Below are 21257 nucleotides of genomic sequence, written 5' to 3'. Positions count from 1 at the left end.
CCTCAGGCTCCCTACTCGGCAGGGAGTCTGCTTGTCCCTCTCTCTCTGTCCCTCCTTCCCGCTCATGCTCTGTCTCTTGCTCTTCCTCACTTGCTCTCTCTCAAATAAAAAAGTAAAATCTTAAAAATAAAAAGAAAAAAGAAAAAGAAAGAAAGTTGGTAGAGGAAGCCATCCTGAATTGTCACAAAGAAGTGGAATCACTTTAACTTACTTGCATACAAGAATCATAATATGTTCTCGATATTTTCCCTCTAAACTCCACCTAATTCACAAAAATTTTTAAACTCCCTGCATATCATGTATCAAATATGTGTTTTGGGATTGTTTCATCCTACATGCTTCTAAATGCTGACTTATCTTTTATTTTTTCAATATAGTTTTTTTATTTTGAAATAGTTTTAGATTTTTGGAGAAGTTGCAAAGATAGCCTGAGAGTTCACTTAGAGTTCACCTCTCACTTGGTTTCTCCTACTATTAACTTCTTACACAACTGTGGCACGTTTGTCACTACTAAAAACACGGATGCATTACGATTTATTGAACTGCAAGATTTCACTTGTTTCTCTACCAGTGTCTTCTTCTGGTCCAGGAGCTAATTCAAAATACCATATAGTATTTTGTTTTCATGTTTCCTTTCATCTTCTCTGGTCTGCCACAGTTTTTCAGTCTTTCATTGTTTTTCAGAACTTATGGTTTTGAGGAGTATTGATTAGGTATTTTAGAAAATGTCCCTGGATTCAGGTTTGTCTTATGTTTTTCTCATGACTGGACTAGGGTCATGGGTTTTGGGGGAGAATACTACATGATGAAATGCTCTTCTCATCATATCGTATCAGGGGGTCCGTGCTAGCATGATTTATCACCAGTGATCTTAATATTGATCAGCTGGTCAAGGTAGTGTTTGACATGTTTCTCCACTGTAAAGTTATTTCTCCCTTTCCCTATTCTACTTTTTGGAAGCAAGTCACTATGTCCACCCCACATTCAAGGAATCGGTGAATTAGACTCCATTTTCTAGAAGGACAATATCTACATAAATTATTAGAAATTCTTCAGTAAGAGAGATTCATCTCCTTTTCCCCATTTATTTATATCCATATAGACTGATAGATATTTATTTTATATTTCGGATTATAATCCAGCACTACATTAATTATTTGTTTTATTCAGTTTGTTCTAGCTTGGATCACTGTGACCTTCCAGGCTGGCTCCTTTGTTCCTATAACATGCCCTCCCCACCCCTTTCCTTAATACTGCCTTACTTCCTGGCTCAGTAAGATGTCACAGGTCTACCTTGTACTTGCCTGTCCTATCTGTGATATCAGTTGGCTTTGACTTTTAACCTCATAAAAACAATGAGTAAATGTATTTGGTTTCCTGTTTATAATACTTTGTGCCATATCATGAATGCTTTTGGGGATACTGATGGCATAGGCCAAGAACAAAGCAGCGTTTTGCTAGGTGCACTATGCTGGACAAAATGTAATGAATGCTCTTATCTGGCCTGAAGACACTGTTAGGAAAGTGATGACAGAGATGCTTTCGAATGGACTGCACATTTTCCTTTTCACTTCCTCTCATTATGTAGAAATAGTTTGGAGAGAACACTGTGGGGAAGGGCGGTGGTTTTGTTACCTACCACACACAAAATCAGGCATGACCTTGTTTGGTTTTTTTTCAGCAGCCTAAGTTTCTGTGGAAAACAACATTGGCCTCAGACTCAAAACAGCTGGGAACAATCTTCGGCAAAGAAATAAAGAGAATAATTTATTGCTTTATTCTTCTTTCTCCCTCATCTCTCATTATTGCTTGATTAACATGTATTAAAACTTCTGGTACTTCCATTATTCCAGTCAACAAATTCAACTGCTTGATGTTCTTATCTTTCTTGCCCAGTTGTATCCAGAGATTCTTCCTACCTTCTGGCACAGCTGGAAATGAAGTCAGTGGTTGCCTTTGTCTCCTTTGTCACACCTTAACATTCGGGATATGTACTGCCGAACAAGTAGTGACCATACAGTATAGGTTGGAGTGTCTCTTTAAAAAGTACCTTCCAGGCGCCAGTCACTGAGCCATCCCTGAGGACTCAGCAGCTTCCCCTTGGAGGCCCCTGGCTTCCCCAAGCTCCTTGCCCTCTATCCAAACCTTGCTCTCGCCTTCCCCTGCCTCCACCTTCTACAGGCAGTTTCTACAGAGGAAAAAGGAATCCTATGTCCGCTATCCAGATGCTCTGCTCTTTCTATCCCTTTGCTGATGCAAATAAGGGTGATCTTCCTGCTGGGACTGAGGATTATATCCATAGAAGAATTCAATAGAGAAACAGTAGGGAGATTCTTACTGATCTTCTGAGGAGTGGCTGGTGATCATGATAGAAGGAAACTAGTGAGGCCTTGAAGAGGAAATTTGCCCCCAGTTGTACTGTAATTGAGCATCCAGAATGTGAAGTGATTCTGCTACAGGGTGACCAGCACGAGAACATATGCTGCTTTCTCCTAAACGTTGGACTCACTGAGGATGACTAGCTGAGGTTCCTGGGTTTCTAGCACTTTGGCTCACTCAGCCTGTGTGAGGATTTCCTTGCAATGAGTAGAAGTTCCCTTCAGTCCGTTGTCAAAAACCGTTTGGAGTCTGCTTTAACTTGAACTAGTATAACTCTCTGATCAAATAAACTGAAAAGATCCATGCAAAAAATAATTAATTAATTAAAATTAAAATAAAGTAAATAGTACCTTCCTATAATGAATGGTTTTATCTAAGGAAGATAGGGAGTTATTGCTTCCAATAAGTACTAGGAAAAAAACAAGCAAATGAACAAGTGAGGTAAAAATACCTCTGCACAACGAAGGAAGCCATCAACAGAATAAAAGCAACCCACTGAATGGTGGAAATCATTGGCAAGTCATGTATATAAGAGGTCAATTTCCCAAATATATAAAGAACTCGTAGAACTCAGTAGCAAAAAAACCACCCGATTAAAAAATGGACTAAGGAACTGAATAGACATTTTTCCCAAGCAGACCTGTACATGACCAACAGGGACATGAAGAGGTGCTCAACATCACTAATCGTCAAGGAACTAAAAAAATCAAAACCGAAATGCGATATCACTTCACACCTGTTAGGATGGCTATCATCAAAAAGAGAAGGGATAACAAGTGTTGGTGAGGATGTGGAGTAAAAATAATACTTGTGTGCTATTGCTGAGAATGTATCTGGTGCAGCCACTATGGAAAGCAATATGGAGATTCCTCAGAAAATTAACACTAGATCTACCGTATGATCCAGCAATCCCACTTCTGGGTATATATCTGAGGAAAATGAAATCACTACCTTGAAACATGCATCCCATGTTTAGTGCAGCATTATTTAAAATAGCCAAGACATGGAAACAACTCTCTCTCTCTCTCTCTCTATATATATATATACATAAAACAACTATATATATATACAAATATATGTATATTATGTGTATATATGTGTATACATACACAATAAAATATTAAATATTTTATAATATTTATATCTATTATTATAAAATATTATTCCGCCATTAAAAAAAGGAATCCTGTCATTTGTGACATGTGAAGTGACCTTGAGGGCATTAGGCTAAGTGAAATAAGTCAGAGAGAGAAAGATGAATACTAAATACGTGGAATCTAAAAGTAATGAACTCACAGAAAAAGAGAACAGATTGGTAGTTGCCAAAGGTAGAGGAAATGCGTGAAGATGATAAAAAAGTACAAGATTCTAGTAATAAAATAAATAAGTCCTTGGATGTCATGTCCAGCATGAGGACTATAGTGAACAATACTGTAATGTATACTTGAAAGTTGCTAAGAGAGTAGACCTTAAAATCCATTGCAAGAAAAAAATTATAACTATATGAGGTGATGGATTTTAACTAAACTTATCTTGGTAATCATTTCATAATATATACATATATCCTATCATTATGTTGTATACCTTAAACTAATAAAATGTAATTTCAATTGTATCTCAATAAAATTGGAAAAAAAATTCACTGTGATTTTTCCCTAAATTATCTTACAACAAACACCAGATCTCGAAAGAAGCCATTTACACTTGAAAACCCACAATGATTATTTGGTGTATTCACATGTGTAGAAGGACATATCACTGTCAAAATATATTTGTGAAACAATGGTTTGGGAGCCACCTGACATAGAACTCTTGGAACATTTCTTTAATCTCAACACACAGTACTTGAGATTGCCAGATATTTTCTCCTTAAAGATTTTGTTTTCTTTAATATTCTTTTGGTTATCCTGATTGTGTTTTGGACAAAGGCAACAATTAGGTGGTTGGACTAGATTGCAAGGTCTTTTTCAAATTTTTGGCAAACACAAGCATAAGAATCAGATTGTCATTATTATGGCACTAGTAGAAGTGGGTTTTAGTTACAGAAATGGACTATGAATTTTTGATCCCAAGTGTCATCGCAGAGATGTGTCAGCAGGGGCACCTGGGTGGCCCAGTCAGTGAAGCATCTGACTCTTGGTTTTGGCTCAGGTCATGATCTTATGTTTCATGATCTCATGGGTCATGATCTCATGGGGTGACCATGAGATGTAGCCCTGCATTGATCCTCTGCTCCCTCTGCATCTCCCCCAACCCATGTGCAGCTGTACACTCTCTCTTTCCCTCTCTCTCTAAAATAAATACATAAATCTTTTTTTAAAAAGGTAAGAAAAATAATGTACTGATCATTCCTTTAAACAAGTGATTTTCAAACGTGGCTGTACATTAGAATCAGCTGGGAAACCATGAAAAAAATAATGATGACTGAATTAGAACATTTTCATGGGTTCAGACATTGGCATCTTTTAAGGCTTTCTAGGTTATTACAACGTGCATCCAATGTCATAGAACAATAATTATCAAATTTCAGTAAACATTTAAAATATCTGGGGATGCCTGGGTGTCTCAGTCGGTTAAGCCACTGCCTTCGGCTCAGGTCATGATCCCAGAGTCCTGGGATCGAATCCTGCATGGGGCAGGGAGCCTGCCTCTCTTTCTGCCTCTGCCTACTACTCTGCCTGCTTGTGTGCTCTCTCTCTCTTTCTTTCTTTCTCTCTCTGGAAAATAAATAAATAAATAAAATCTTCAAAAACTAAAATATCTGGATAGTTTTATAACAATGCAGATTCTTGGGACCAACATTAGCACTCACATTTATTGATCAGATGTGGCATCCAGTAACCTACATTTTAAAAAGTAAGCCCTCAAATACTTTGGTTCTTTGTATAATACTTTAATCTTAACTGCCATAACTGTTTGTGATACAGTTATGGCAAAAGCCAAGCCCCAGATATCACCTCTACTGAGAGCTGGACAAAATTCAATGAAATGCTTGGTTTTCTTTACAAGTTCTGAGGTCTACTTATTTCATTATACCTTCCTCATCAGCTAGAGAGCCCATCTTTTAACATTCAGCTTTTTGTTACCTACTCTTAAAATATCCTGGTTCCTGCAAACTCCCTCTTTCTCTGCCCTTGTGTTCCTATGCAATTGTCTTACTGTTTTGTAAACCTTAGTATTCGTATCTGTTCCAAAAAACACAGAATTCTTTAAGATGACCCACTGTGATTTAATTTCTGTGCTTCTAGTGCATGACTCAATTGCTTATCACTGGTACCTCAAAAATTCCAACTCTAATAGACAAAACATTATAAATATAATATACTGTGAAATATTCTAGCTCAGTGATAAATGCAATATGCCATGGAAATACAGATATTTTTGTTCATCTGCAAATTTAATGTATTCATACTTTATTTTTTCCTTCTCCACAATTAGCATGAATAATTCAGAGGAGGCAATATTCTGTCTAGCTGTGAATAAGAAGTTCACATGCAGTTGACTCAATTTTCTAAGCTATTGGAGAGGAACAAAAGTAGATAATCCAAAAATCACTTACGTTTGTGTGTGAAATACATTTTGGCATTTCTTTTGGAATAAGTATGGCCAATGCTCTAGACATTCCCAGTATTTCATGTAAAAGATTCTAGCTATGTCTGTAAGACCTGATTCTCCAGAAGCCAAAAAGGGGCCAATATAGTTCTTCCATGCACTACCTGTATGGACTGCTTTCCTGAGGACTCTTCTGGAAGTAAGAGGAAGTTATTTAATGAAATAAAAAGAAACAAGAAAGGGATTGGCATTTGTGGTGTGCTGTGTGTTTTACTCTTGGACCTCTCCCCCTCAAATGTAGTGGTCTCCTGTTATTTCCACATATACAAGAATCTTCTATTTATGTCAGTAAGAGTTAATCAAGCAAAATAGGTTATGACACCCTGAAGATCATGAATGCAAGCTAAAAGAATCAAGGGAAACGTCTGAGGATGATAGATTGGATTTCTATCCCCCCCACAAATATTTTACCATTTATAGAGAAACATTTTTTGCCCCCCCAGGAAGACTTTTAGGTGCTTCTCCAAGTTAGATAATTTAACTTTATTAAAATACATACTTTTAGTAAAAAAAAAAAAGGAAAATTTATAAAATTCAGATTAGAATTAGTTAACATATTTTCTATTGGAAGCATAAAAATATGTTTATGGATATGTAAATGTAGATTTTTGTACTGTATTTTTCTCTTTTTATATGCTAGTGATATAGCTCTTAATATTAATAAAATTTACAAAGCAGTAATTAAAATATCTTCATTAAGTGTTTTAATTGCAGAGCAGTTATTAAAATATCCTCATTAAATCTTTGACTTTTATTATGGCCTTGATCAGTTATGCCTCCAGTATTCACTCTATCCCTTCACCATTGGGGTGAAGCGATGGGGATCTGAGTAGGCAGAAACCAAACAGCAAAATCATATTCTCTTGGGACACCTGGGTGGCTCAGTCAGTTAAACGTGCGCCGTCAGCTCGGGTCACGGTCCCAGGGTACTGGAATTGAACCCCACATCAGGCTCCCTGCTTAGCTGGGAGCCTGCTTCTCCCTCTGCCTGCTGCTCTCCCTGCTTGTGCGTGTGGTCTCTCTCTCTCTGACGAAGAGATAAAATTTTTTTAAAAAAATCATATTCTCTTTCTGACTGTGATTGGTTCACGGCATTGGACAAAAGTTGATCCACTCAAAGGATAGCACAGAGCTTTTAGTCCATCCTTAGGATGGTAAACACTCCCCCTTTGAACTATCGTGTACAGCAATTTGAGTTATAATATCTGTTATGTATAACTGAAAAAACTCTTAAAAGATAGGAATACATATGGCTTGTATGTTTGTCAGATGAAAGAGAAGAAAGGTGATTATTCTATCATGGGACAGAAAAAAATAACCCCATAAAAAGTATGAAAGGATTTACACCTGTGGTATGATGTGTTTGAACCTAGCCTTAAAAGTTGAGGGCAGCTTTTCTTGTGTTTTGCATTTCCTCCTGATCATGATAGAATGAGAAAATGTGACACAAAACTACTCTGAGTGGCCTAGTGGGAAGTGATTTTTTTCATAATTTTCTTATGTTTGTTTTACACTCCATCTATCATATAATCCAGACTAGAAGGTACCTTTCAGATGATCTAGTCTAATCCTTTCATTTTATAAAGGAGGAAACTGAATCTCATTGAGGTTAAGTGAGATGGGCAAGGGCTGAGACAGATGTTTTTGCTTCTTGATTTCTGATGAGCCTTCTTTCCCCTGCTGTGTGCTATCTACAAAATACAAACAAAAATAAAAGCAAAACAAAACAAAACAAATGACTGATGGGCTCCTAGATGCCTCAGTCAGTTCAGCATGCAACTCTAGGTTTTGGCTCAGGTCATGATCTCTGGGTCATGGGATTGAGCCCAGTTTCGGGCTCCAAACTCATCATGGAGTCTGCTTGTCCATCTCCCTCTGCTCCCCACCTTCCTCAAATAAGTAAATAAATAACATTTTAATAAAACACACACATACACACACACACACAAATGACTGACTCAGATAGATTGTCTTAGTGTTCACGACCAATTATTTTCTCTTCTAAAGGAGGATCGTATCTCATTGCCATTACCATTTGCCTTTCAGTGCCTCCCAGCACTTTTTACTCTATCAGCAGCCTTGACCAGGTGACTTGCTGAGGTAAATGTGAGTAAGTGTGAAAGAATCATAGCATACAGTTGTGTGGGGCAGGTTGCTCTCATGCTATTTTAACAAATCCCAGGAGGTGACTATTTTATCCCGGGTCCTGGAAGGAGAAATCCCACCACACAATGCCTGTGTCTTGTACAGAGATATAGTTATATTTAACATTAATGGGCAAGAAACATTTGTGGTAGTAATTCACTGAAACTTGGAATTATTACTTCAGCAAAGTTGACTAGTATTGGGAGAATCAACAGCAAGTATCTCATGTGTTTTAGAATGAGAAAAGTGCAAAGTCCTATACATGTAAAATGCATTCCTTGCTTTTCACTGGATGTTTGAAGGATATAATACTAATTAGTCTCTTTTTCATGTCACTAATATTTTACAAAATCCGAGTTAACCTATTTCATTATTTTTACTAATTGTGAGGAAGAAGGCGAAATGGCATAACACATCAAGATACAGATAAATAATGTCTATATTAATATGATATCTTAAGTCCATCCTGTGGTAGGACATAGTCTACTATATTACGTGTTTTTAAACATGTCTCATACTTGATGGTGAACTTCTAGCACCAGGTACTGTTTCTATGCACTAAACTCACAGAGATAAGAGACACAGTTATAGACCTCAAAGAGGTCAGAGTTGATTATCTCATTCTCTTTTAGGTATTGGGACATGCAGTGGAGTGCTATGGTTTGGGAGAGAGAGAGAGAGAAATTTATCTGGAAGAGCCAGGGAATTTCCAAGAGAGGATGATATGTAATCCAAATGCCAAAGAATGAAAAGGAGTTGTCAAGATAGGCTGAAGGGGAAGGGACCAGCATATGCAAAAATAGTGAGTCATTAAGTACTACCTCATGACTGAAGCATAGGACAAATGTGAGGTGACAGGGAGAAGCAGACATGGGCTCAGCCATGACAGACTATTTATCACATTGAGGACTTGGCCTTTATTCTGTATATAATAAAATGTCACTGGAGGAATAAAATCAAAGTACTGACATGGTCAGAATTTAGTTTTGCAAGTATCTCTTTTTTGTGTGAGAATGAAGAAAATAAAATCTGGGAACACTGGCAAGAAAAGGCAAAAGCACATGGCGACATCCTTACGCTCTCACTAGAAGGGTTAATCTGGAAAGGACTGGAAATACCCTATGTTCGAGAGGATGTGGGCAACTGGAAACTGGACATCTTGTGAAATATATGACTCAGATACTTGGGGAAAAAAGTTTGGCCGATTTTTCTATGGTCAAACTGCTTATACCATGCCACCCAACAATCCTACTCTTGTGTATTTACCTAGCAGAAATGAAAGCACATGTTTACATAAGCAATTGTACAAAAATTTTCATTGCAGCTTTATTTATAATAGCCAGAAACTAGAGATAATGCAATAGGTGAAGGATACAGGAACAGGTGAATAGATAAACTGTGGTACATCCTCCATGAAATACTTCCCCCAGCCCATGGCAGAGCACAGAGGAAGTGCTGCTTCAGGTCCATTCCTAAGAGACACAGGCCTTCTTTGGCCCGGCCAAAGTTTTCTTGGAATTGTACCTTGCAGTCTAAGAATCTCTTTTTACCACTTCCTCTTGCTTTCCTCCTCACTTTCACAAGCGTCAGAGCTGCCTTGCTCAGCAGGCTCTCCACACCTTGATCCTCTCACCATTCTCCTTCAAATTATTTCCCCTAAATTTCTTTCATGGCTAACCCTGTCTTGGCACCTGCTTCCCCAGAGTATATGAATTAAGAAAATGATTGGGTTGGGCTGGGCTGGGCTGAGGGTGGGGGCATGAAGGAAATTTTGGAGCAATGGAAAAATGTTCTAGATCTTTATCACTCCAGTGGTTATATTCATTTTTGTCAAAACTTACTGAAATGGATGCTTAAAGTGAGCATATTTTATTCCTCAATAAAACTGATAAAAAATAATCCCAGTGGGTGCTGTGGTTTACTGGTCAAGTCAGGTAATTGTCAAGTGACATGATTTGCACAGACTGCAAAGCAAAGGAAATAAGAAATCTGCATGGCACTGGCAAAAATGCATTCTTCACTTATTTAAAGGCTGCATTTATAAATATTTAGGAATCATTTATTTCCTTGCAAGGATAAACCTATACTATTAAGCCATGATGGCTTATTCATAAGCAGGCATGAAATGGTTAAGTAATAAAAACCTGGGTGGTGGTACCAGGGGCAATATTTGAATGAGACAGAGAAATTATCATTAAGCAATGGCTTTCTAAAAATTTTATCTGAAAATTATTTTTTCCCCCACTGGAATGGCTCCTGAATTTATAACCACTGGCTGTACAGAGTGAGATGGTATACTGAGACAGCAGCCAGCATATTTTATAAACTAGGAACATTGGAGGAAAAAGGCAACTCTAACTTTTACCAGTATATTTAAATTCTTCCTTTCCTCATCGGTTCTTCTCCCACATTGTGACTTTCACGAAAATAACAGGGGATCTATTCTTTTTCTGTTTCTGGGTTAGCTAACTCACCATAGGCAAGCAACGTATTTTTATTGAAGAGATTATTTAATGAATAAATAACTTTCCATCACAATCTTGCTTCTCATGAGGCAACTTTTCAAAATATTCCGTGTTTTTTTCTTCCAGACTCAGCTGAGTTCCTGTAATGACATGATTGTTTTATTGATTTGTTTTTCTTCATTTACCATCTATTTTTACTAGCAGGCTTAGCCTTTACTAAAAACTAAGGAGCCAGATCAAAAGAGGATCTTGCTATTCTAATTGAAGTCAGAAAGCCTGTGTTTCACACAACCCAAGTACAGATGGTTTGTGGCATATAATTGAATTGCTAGTTTGCTCAATCTGAATGCAGTCTTTTCAAGGTGACTTTACCACAGCAGAACTATTAGAAATGTCAAAATCCATGGGATACAAGATTTTTGATTGACTATTTTTTTTAAGATATTTTATTTATTTGACAGAGAGAAATCACAACTAGGCAGAGAGGCAGGCAGAGAGAGAAGGAAGCAGGCTCCCCGCTGAGCAGAGAGCCCAACGTGGGGCTCGATCCCAGGACCCTGGGATCACGACCCAAGCTGAAGGCAGAGGCTTTAACCCACTGAGCCACCCAGGTGCCCCTTGATTGACTATTTTAAAAATATTCTGTAGAGCCGCAGTGTGAGAAAAGCAATAGTTCTCTTTTTAAAAATAAGCTTCTGGGGTGCCTGAGTGGCTCAGTGGCTTAAGCATCTACCTTCAGCTCAGGTCATGATCTTGGGGTCCTGGGATCGAGCCCCACATCCGGCTCTCTGCTCAGCATGGAACCTGCTCCCCCCCACACCCCCGTTTGCCTCTCTGCCTACTTGTGATCTCTGCCAAATAAATAAATAAAATCTTAAAAAATAAAACAAAAGTTTCTAATTTTAGAATACTTTTTGACTAACAGGGAAGTTCTAAAGATAGTACAGAGAGTTCTAGCATGTATACCCTTTCCCCAGTTTTCCCTCATGTTAACATCTTATATTACTGTGATACCTTTGTCAGACTAAGAAAACAACATTGTATGACTATCATCTGGACTCCAGATTTTATCCGGATTTCACTCTTTCCCCCCTGATATCTGCTATGGATCCCAGGACCCCCTGCAGGATACCACATTACAAGTAGTCGTCATGTCTCAGGCTCCTCAGTGTCTCCATCTTTCCTAGTTCTTGATGATCTTGACAGTTTGGGGGGAATGTTTTGTAGAATGTTCCCTCCATGGGTTTCTCTAACGTCCTTCCCATGGTTGGACTGTGGTTAAAGTTTCTGGGGAAAGACCAGGGAGGTGTAAGAGAAAGACGGTGAGGGAAGGACCATGACATCCTATGAAGGCAGCATGCTATCCCCATCACTTATTAATGTCATGTTAGCCTTAATCACCTGGCCAAGGTAATGCTTGCCAGGGGTCCCCACTATGAAGTTCCTTCTTCTCCCTGCTGTAGTTGTTCTCTCTTTGGAAGCAAGTCACCCTGTGTAGCCCACACTCAAATGTGAGGGGTGATTTAAGCTCCACCTCCTGGAAAGGAAAGAATCCGCATAAATAACATGAGATTCTTCTGTGAGAAGGAGTCCGTCTCTTCTCCCTCATTCGTCTACCTACTTCGTCATTTATTTATATCGGTACAGAGTCGGGATGCTTATTTTATGGTTTGGATTATCATCCAATACTATGGTGTTTATTGTTTACATTGTTCCAGCCTTGGCCATTAGGAGCTCTTTCACCTTCATTCCTTTGTCAGGACCCATCCTTCTATTCTCTGAGCACCACCTACTTCCTGGTACTCGATGTTGCTTCCGGCCCCAGCTCTAGAATCAGCCATTTCTCCAAGGAGCCCTGGTTCTTTTTTTTTTTTTTTTTTTTCTTATTAGAGAACGGTGTCAGAACCCAAGATCTGGGCACCAGGTCATAGTTCTTTTCTTAAGGGCATGATTATTGAAGTTTCAGTAGCTACTAATATACCAATACATCAGTGTATGCCTAGTAGTTAGCTAAAGGAAGAGTTTTGTTTCATATATTGGATATATTCATCAGGGCTTTCTGTTTTGTATTATTTAAGTTCTGTTTACAGTATTATTTCTTTTGAATTCTTATAAGATATATGGAATATTAAATTACGGTGGGCATTGTCTTGGCAGCAAACAACAACCGGTTTTTAAAAGAACTCATCCCTGGATTTGATTTTCTCCCTGCAGAATTGCACAATGGCTGTTAAGCTATGCAGAGCTCACTGGGTTAAGGAGCCCTGTTACAGAGATACAGGTACATTCATTTGGTGAATTTATTATATTTGGAGTTAGGTTCCTTTATTCTTCTGCTGATTCATCAATGCACTAGAAACTGATCTATCTTTCCTGAGTGGGTTTATGTTATTCAAGTTTGTAAAAATTGATATATCTCTATTAATTCTGAGTTATTCATTTATGGTAAGAAATGCAATAGTAAGCAAACTAAAATGCTTACATCAGTAGAATCTTACTCATTAAATGAGATATTTAGGAAGCAAAATTACAGTCAACCCTTTCTGGTAAGCAGAGATTAAAACGAGGGGAGTTTCAAAATTTACATATTGAATGACAAGCTGTCAAAGTAACCTAATTTGTTTTCTCCTTGACAAGGCACCTCCACCTCTAGAAATAGAGAACTCTAAATGGGCATAGCCTACTTTCTGACTGACCAGCCCCTTCATTGTTCCTCTGTGAGCTGACAATTCTCTCTTCTTTTTGCATTTACTTACTGAATATGGCACAGTGGATGTGTGTCATTCTCTCAATGCAACATTTCACTCTTACTCCAGTTATAATTTTTCTGAAAATAACTGCCTCATTAACCTTAATTCAAGATTTTGGTATTTGAAAATTCTTCAGTTACATATTTTAAAAAAAAAGAAAAATATATTATTTTGGGGTTTGCTTCTATGAAAGGCTTAAGCACAGATATTGCTTATGGATTTCACTACTTTAATCCAGATGGAGTGACTTTTTTTTTTTTTTTTTAATTCCTAATTCCATTCCCCAACTCCTTACCTGGTGCCCTTATGCTCCTTTTACTGGGAGAGGCACTTTTCTGTTGTCCCCATGTAATTGCGTTACCTCGGCTAAATTACTTAACTTCCATAATCTCCTGTTTCCTTATCTGTAGAATGAGGAAAAGTAATACCACTTCAGAACGTTGTTGTATGGCTTAAACAAGACAAAACATATCAATCTCTTAAAAAACAAACAAACAAACAAAAAAAAACCAAAAAAAACCCCACTGGTGAATATTAAGCATTTAATAAAGGTTAGCTACATTCAATAACTAACAATATCCCAAACAACAGCTTATAAGTAGAATCAACATTTCAAATGCTGAAATGTTCTGACTTTGTGTTGTTCTGACTCAGTGTTGGTCTCTGAAAGTGGTATGGATAAGCTACAGTTATTTACTGAATAGAGATCTGTCAGGCTCAAATATTCATCTTGGAGGCTAAATTGTCTGTTTCAATCATCATTATTGTATAGATGCAGCAATTAATTTCTAAACATTTTTTAAGTACAAAACACACAAAAACCAAGAGTAGTTTTTCATGAACATTAATTCTTGTTCAATGAAAGTGTCTAATAAGGGTTGGCAAGTGTGGATTGTGTCCATTATGATATTTTTATGTTAGAAGAAAGTATCCATATTCATAAAATAATAAATATGTATGTCTATTACCATTTTAACATCATCATTTAAGTCTTATAAATTGGCTTTTTTTTTGAGGCAGCTCTATTTGGAAATTAAATGACTAGCCTACAAAGCAATGGGAGTTATAGTTGAAAATGGCCTTCCCTTATTGCTGTGTCATAAATGCAGGACTGTAACAAGGAAAGCCTTGACAGAAGGTCATCTGCTTGGATTATTGTACACATGGTCTGTCATTTAGGTTCTCTGGAGAACCAAGGAGAAGACTGTTGTGCATCATGTTAATATGTGTTAATATGAAAATCTCTCTATAAAGAGATATTTACCAAAGATTATGTTCAATATCCATGAGTCTTTCAGTGGATCTTGAATTTCATCTGTTTCATTAAGCTCTTAGAATTATTAGTGCTCCAGAAATACCCACCCAAGTGAAATCACCAGTGTCTCTTTCCTGTAGAGTGGACCATATCTCAGAGGCACATCTGTTCCAAAGACCAGAAGTTATGGGGCATGCAGCTGTGTCCTACAATTAAAAATTACTCATCCCTAGGGGAACCTGGGTGGCTCAATTGGTTATGCATACAACTCTTGATTTGGGCTTAGGGTCGTGAGGTGGAATCCTATTTCAGGCTCATGCTGAGCATGGAACCTGCTTAAGATTCTTGCTCTCCAAATAATCCTAAAATTTGTATGGAATCAGAAGAGACCCTGAATCGCTAAGGATATGTTGAAAAACAAAAATAAAACTGGCGGCATCACGTTACCTGATTTCAAGCTTTATTACAAAGCTGTGATCACCAAGACAGCATGGTACTGGCATAAAAACAGATGCATAGACCAGTGGAACAGAGTAGAGAGCCCAGATATGGACCCTCAACTCTATGGTCAATTAATCTTCGACAAAACAGAAACATACAGTGGAAAAAAGACAGTCTCTTCAACAAATGGAGCTGGGAAAACCGGACAGCTATATGTAGAAGAATGAAACTCGACCATTCTCTTACACCGTACACAAAGATAAACTCAAAATGGATAAAAGACCTCAACGTGAGACAGGAATCCATCAGAATCCTAGAGGAGAGCATAGGCAGTAATCTCTTTGATATCAGCCACAACAACTTCTTTCAAGATATGTCTCCAAAGGCAAAGGAAATAAAAGCAAAAATAAACTTTTGGGACTTCATCAAAATCAAAAGCTTCTGCACAGCAAAGGAAACAGTCAAGAAAACAAAGAGGCAACCCACGGAATGGGAGAAGATATTTGCAAATGACAGTACAGATAAAAGGTTGATATCCAGGATCTATAATGAACTCCTCAAACTCAACACACACGAAACAGGCAAACATATCAAAAAATGGGCAGAAGATATGAACAGACACTTCTCCAATCAAGACATACAAATGGCTATCAGACACATGAAAAAATGTTCATCATCATTAGCCCTCAGGGAGATTCAAATTAAAACCACATTGAGAAGGTGGTGGGTATTATAGAGGGCACGGCTTGCATGGAGCACTGGGTGTGGTGAAAAAATAATGAATACTGTTTTTCTGAAAATAAATAAATTGGAAAAAAAAATATTGCCATAATAAAAAAAAATGGGGGGAAAAAAACCCACATTGAGATATCACCTTACGCCAGTTAGAATGGCCAAAATTAACAAAATAGGAAACAGCATGTGCTGGAGAGGATGTGGAGAAAGGGGAACCCTCTTACACTGTTGGTGGGAATGCAAGTTGGTGCAGCCTCTTTGGAGAACTGTGTAGAGATTCCTCAAGAAATTAAAAATAGAGCTTCCCTATGACCCTGCAATTGCACTCCTGGGTATTTACCCCAAAGATACATCTGTATCTTTGAAAAGAAGGGCCATCTGTACCCCAATGTTTATAGCAGCAATGGCCACAGTCGCCAGACTATGGAAAGAACCAAGATGCCCTTCAACGGACGAATGGATAAGGAAGATGTGGTCCATATACACTATGGAGTATTATGCCTCCATCAGAAAGGATGAATACCCAACTTTTGTAGCAACATGGACGGGACTGGAAGAGATTATGCTGAGTGAAATAAGTCAAGCAGAGAGAGTCAATTATCATATGGTTTCACTTATTTGTGGAGCATAACAAATAGCATGGAGGACAAGGGGTGTTAGAGAGGAGAAGGGAGTTGGGGTAAATTGGATAGGGAGTTGAACCACGAGAGACTATGGACTCTGAAAAACAATCTGAGGGGTTTGAAGTGGTGGGGGGGTGGGAGGTTGGGGTACCAGGTGGTGGGTATTATAGAGGGCACAGCTTGCATGGAGCACTGGGTGTGGTGAAAAATAATGAATACTGTTTTTCTAAAAATAAATAAATTGAAAAAAAAAAAAGATTCTTGCTCTCTCTCTTCCTTCCCCACTGCATGTGCACACTCTCGCTTTCTCTAAAAAAAAAAATATAAAAATTATTTAATTGTTTTCAACACTTAAATTTAAACTCTCCTCCCATTAGGACTCTTTTCTCCTGTTTTGTTTATTTTCTTGTTTGTTTGTTTGATTTAAATTCTGAATTTGGGCTGTGGTATATATATTGTCAGATTCTGCTCTGTCCTATTGCCTAGTTTGGTCCTCTCGACACTGAACTTAATCTTTGATTCTAACTGTATTTTTTGTTTGGACAAAACTCCCTGCCTTTTACCCTTGCCCAGTTCGGATTTCTGAAGTTTAACTTTGAGCTCCTACTTAGAAATTATTCTTGTCTATGTCCAAGGTTTTGACCTTATCACCTTGGAAAACACACTCAAGATTCATGATCTGGTGGTTTGAGCCATTCTTCCTCATGGCTGAGTCTCATACCAGAACTGGATAAATGATGTTTCACATATTGTGCAGGATACAGGTGATGGGGAATATGGGCTTTCTTTTTGGAGAATCATGACACTATTTTTCCCTGAAAAGTCAGAAAAAAATAGAAACTATGTTATTGGAAAGTTTATTTTTACAGCTTAGAGATTTTTATGAAAATTTACACCATGGTAAACATAATAATTAAGTTTACTTATTTAAACAAAGACATTCTTTTCAGTTTCTTTCCTTGTATTTTCCAAATGCACATACTTTCTAAAATATTTGAAATGATAATTATTCAGATTTCAATTTTGACAGTATACAGATAATAAAATGGGAAATGTGAAAAGTGAGCATCTTTAAATCAGTAAAATATAGTAATAAGATCCACTTTCTAGGATTGCTGTGTTGTATGAGTTTATGCATGTAAAGCATTTCACTCTATGCCTTGCACACAAAGTGTGCAATTAATTACCTACTGTTATTTTTTTTTCAGTTGTCATTTATTTTGGCTCTTGGAGTAATGTTATTTTTTCAATATGAAAAAAAGCAAGCTCAACACAAAATAGAAATTTGAAACATAGGAAAGGATGAAGCCCAGGGAAGGGAATAGCAAAAGAAGAAATGAGATGTTGCCAAAGATGGAGGGTCTCCTTGTACACTCTCTGGAAGAATGATCCAAAATTCTGGAAGATTTAGGTGGCAATACACACCTTTCCATACATACACAGCAGAGCTGGGTGTTTGCTAAGAAAATGTGGGGTTGGGAAGGGCCTTTCTGGAGGCCAGTCCTTCTTTCCCTTCTTGGCCCCCTTCTCCATCCAGGGGAAAAAGAAGGTATCCAACATATGAGGGAGGTTATGTAGTAAAGGGAATGGTCCTGCTTAATAGAATGGGACAGATCCCAGCAAAAGAAACAGCAAAGGACAGAGCTTGGAAGAAGACTAAAAATAGAGATAATACTGTCAACACCTCTCATGAAGCCAAGAGAGGAGCAGGGGATTTCCTGGAAATTAGAATTCAGTAGCCTAGATATCCCTCCCCTAAACTTCTCTAGAATAGAAAACCTCCCCCTTCTTTACAGGTACCTCTACTATGATGAGGTAGCTTGGTTTCCTTTTCCCTAGGCTACCACATGGATCTAGGATGGTGGCCATCTACTGGTTTTCAGCACATGGTTCTAAATGGGGTCTGATGAGACCCAAGTTCTTGGAGAATTATCTTAAAAACAAAGAGAAATATCAACTGGACAGCTGGAAGAAGTGGACATTAAAAGGAAATACGAGGTTACCCAGAATGGCAGAACTCTAGGTTTCCCAGAGTAGAAGAGAGGAGATATTCAACAAACAACAAATATTTACTGAATGCCTATTATGTGCCAGGCACTGTGTTCTAGGACTCCCCACCCCACTTCTGCTCCAAAGAAGTAAAAAACAAAACAAAACAAAACAAAATGAGACAGAGGCAGAAAATGCAATTCTGAGGGAGAGAACAGGGGCAGCTGAGGAAGAAGACTGAGGGGGTGGAGAAGCCTGAGGTGATTGTGCTCTGCCTTAGGCCTCCTCTTTGGCCTCCTCACCAAAATCCTCTTCTTCTTCTGTGGTGGCATCCTTTTACTGCTGGTACTCAGAGACAAGTTCAAATTGTTCAAATTGCTCTCGGCTTCAGTGAACTCCATCTTGTCCATGCCCTCACCTGTGTACCAGTGGAGGAAGTTCTTGTGCCAGAACATGGCCATGAACTGCTCTGAGATGTGCTTGAAGAGCTCCTGGATGCCTGTGCTATTTCCAGTGAAAGTGACTTGCCATCTTGAGGCCACAAGGTAGGATATTGCAGAAAGTCTTGACATCGCTGGGGATCCATTCCACAAAGTAGTTTCTATTCTTATTTTGCACGTTGAGCATCTGCTCATCGACCTCTTTCATGGACACCCATGGACATCCATGGAAGACAGCCACGGTGAGGTAACAGCCATGGTGGGGGTCACAGGCAACCATCATATTCTTGGCATCAAAGACCTGCTGGGTGAGTTCAGGCACAGTGAACAGTGCACAGGCACAGTGTGGAAGCCGGCACATATTGCTGGCTTCCATGGCTGGTCAGAATGCAAAGCCAGGCATGAAGAAGTGGAGAGATGTAAAGGGCAACATGCTGTTGGCTAGGTTGTGGAGGTCAGCACTGAGCTGATCAGGGAAGCAGAGGCACATGTTGAGATCGCTCATGGTGGCTGAGACAAGGTGTTTCAGGTCCCTGTGGGTTGGCATGGTCAGCTTGAGAGTACAGAAGCAGATGTCATAAAGGGCCTCATTGTCAAAGCAGTAGGTCTCATCTGTATTCTCTAGCAACTGATGGATGGAAAAGATGGAATTCCATTCCAGAGTCTGTGCCTCCACCCAGGGAGTGGGTCAGCTGGAAGGCCTACAGGCAGTCACAGCTCTTGGCCCCCTTCCTCACCACATCCAGGACTAAGTCAACCAGCTCAGCCCTCTCTGTACAATGGCCCTTGGCTCAGTTGTTACCTTCTTCGACTGATCAAAAACAAAGCTGTCTGGTCTGAATATCTGTCCAAGAGGCCCTGAGGGAACAGAGTCCATGGTCCCGGGTTCTAGATCCACCAAGATAGCACAAGGAACATATTTGCCACCTGTAGCTTCATTGTAGTACAAGGAGATGTGGTCCAGCTGCAGGTCACTGTCACCGTGGTAGGTTCAGATAGGGTTGATGCCTGTTTGTCACTGATTACTTCCCAGAACTTGACATCGATCCGGTTGCCACACTGACTAGCCTGGATGTGCACGATTTCCCTCACTGTTATAATTTATTTTAATTTTTTTGCTCACTTCAAGGTGTGTATGGACAAGTAAATGACATGGAATTTTTTTTCTGTATTGCTAGTTGCAGGCTGGAAGGATGGGATGTGTCCCAGAGGCTGGAGCAGCGAGGTCCGAACCAATTACCTATTGTTACTGATTTCATGCTTATAAAATGAAAGAAATCACATGATAAGGCCTACAATATCCTCATCAAATTTTAAATCTTTAGCTTAAACTTTACCCAGAATGGCAGAACTCTAGATCCAAAGTAGGATCTCTCTTTTATCTATGATTTTGGTCACTCGTTACTAAAAAAATATTAAGTATGAAAAATGTGGATAACACATACACGTTATATATACACAGTCCATATGTAATAACAAGAAATGAAAAAAGTAAGCATACAGGGTGTCTGGGTGGCTCAATCAATTAAATGTCTGCTTTTGGCTCAGGTCATGATCCCAGAGCCCTGGGATCGAGCTCAGTGTTGTGCTCCTTGCTCATTAGGGAATCTGCTTCTCCTTCTGCCCCTGCCTGTGCTCTCTCTCTCTTTCTCTCTCTGAAATAAATAAACAAAATCTTTAAAAAAAAGAGTAAGCAAACAATATATCAGGTGATAATAGGTGTAGGAAACAGGGTAAGGGGATAAAGGAAGAAAATGAGTAAGATCCTATTTTATTTATTTACTTTATTTTGAATGATTCCATTTATTCTTTATTTTTTAAAGATTTTATTTATTTATTTGACAGAGAGAGATCACAAGCAGGCAGAGAGGCAGGCAGAGAGAGAGAGAAGGAAGCAGGCTCCCGGCTGAGCAGAGAGCCGGATGCGGGGCTTGATCCCAGGACCCTGCGATCATGACCTGAGCCGAAGGCAGCGGCCCAACCCACTGAGCCACCCAGGCGCCCCCATTTATTCTTTTATTCTTTTTTTAAGTTTTTATTTTAATTCCAGTTAGTTAATATACAGCGTCTTATTAGTTTCAGATGTACAATGTAGTGTTTCAACAATTCCATACATCACTCGGTGTTCATCTCTACAAGTACTCTCCTTAATCCCCATCACCTTTTTAAACCACCCCCACCCCTAACCCATCTGCCCTCTGGTAATCATCAGTTTATTCTCTATAGTTAAGAGTCTGTTTCTTAGTTTATCTCTTTCTCTCTCTTTTTTTCTCTTTGCTCATTTGCTTTGTTTCTTAAATTCAACATATGAGTGAAATCATATGGTATTTGTCTTCTTCTAACTGACTTATTTCACTTAGCATAATACACTCTAGCTCCCTTCATGTCATTGCAAATGGCAAGATTTCATTCTTTTTTGATTG

General features: G+C 38.7%; 2 pseudogenes; one reads left to right on the top strand and one right to left on the bottom strand.

The window, feature by feature from the left end:
- The first annotated feature begins 2210 nt into the window (after positions 1-2210).
- Positions 2211-2543, top strand: LOC122890486 (annotated as a pseudogene).
- Positions 2544-18670: 16127 nt separating this feature from the next.
- Positions 18671-19920, bottom strand: LOC122889407 (annotated as a pseudogene).
- Positions 19921-21257: the final 1337 nt, after the last annotated feature.

Source organism: Neovison vison, chromosome 11 (assembly GCF_020171115.1).
Source record: "Neovison vison isolate M4711 chromosome 11, ASM_NN_V1, whole genome shotgun sequence".
In the NCBI taxonomy this organism is placed as follows: Eukaryota; Metazoa; Chordata; class Mammalia; order Carnivora; family Mustelidae; genus Neogale; species Neogale vison.
The sequence above is the reverse complement of the archived record's forward strand: the minus strand, read 5'-3'. Positions and strand labels throughout refer to the sequence as shown.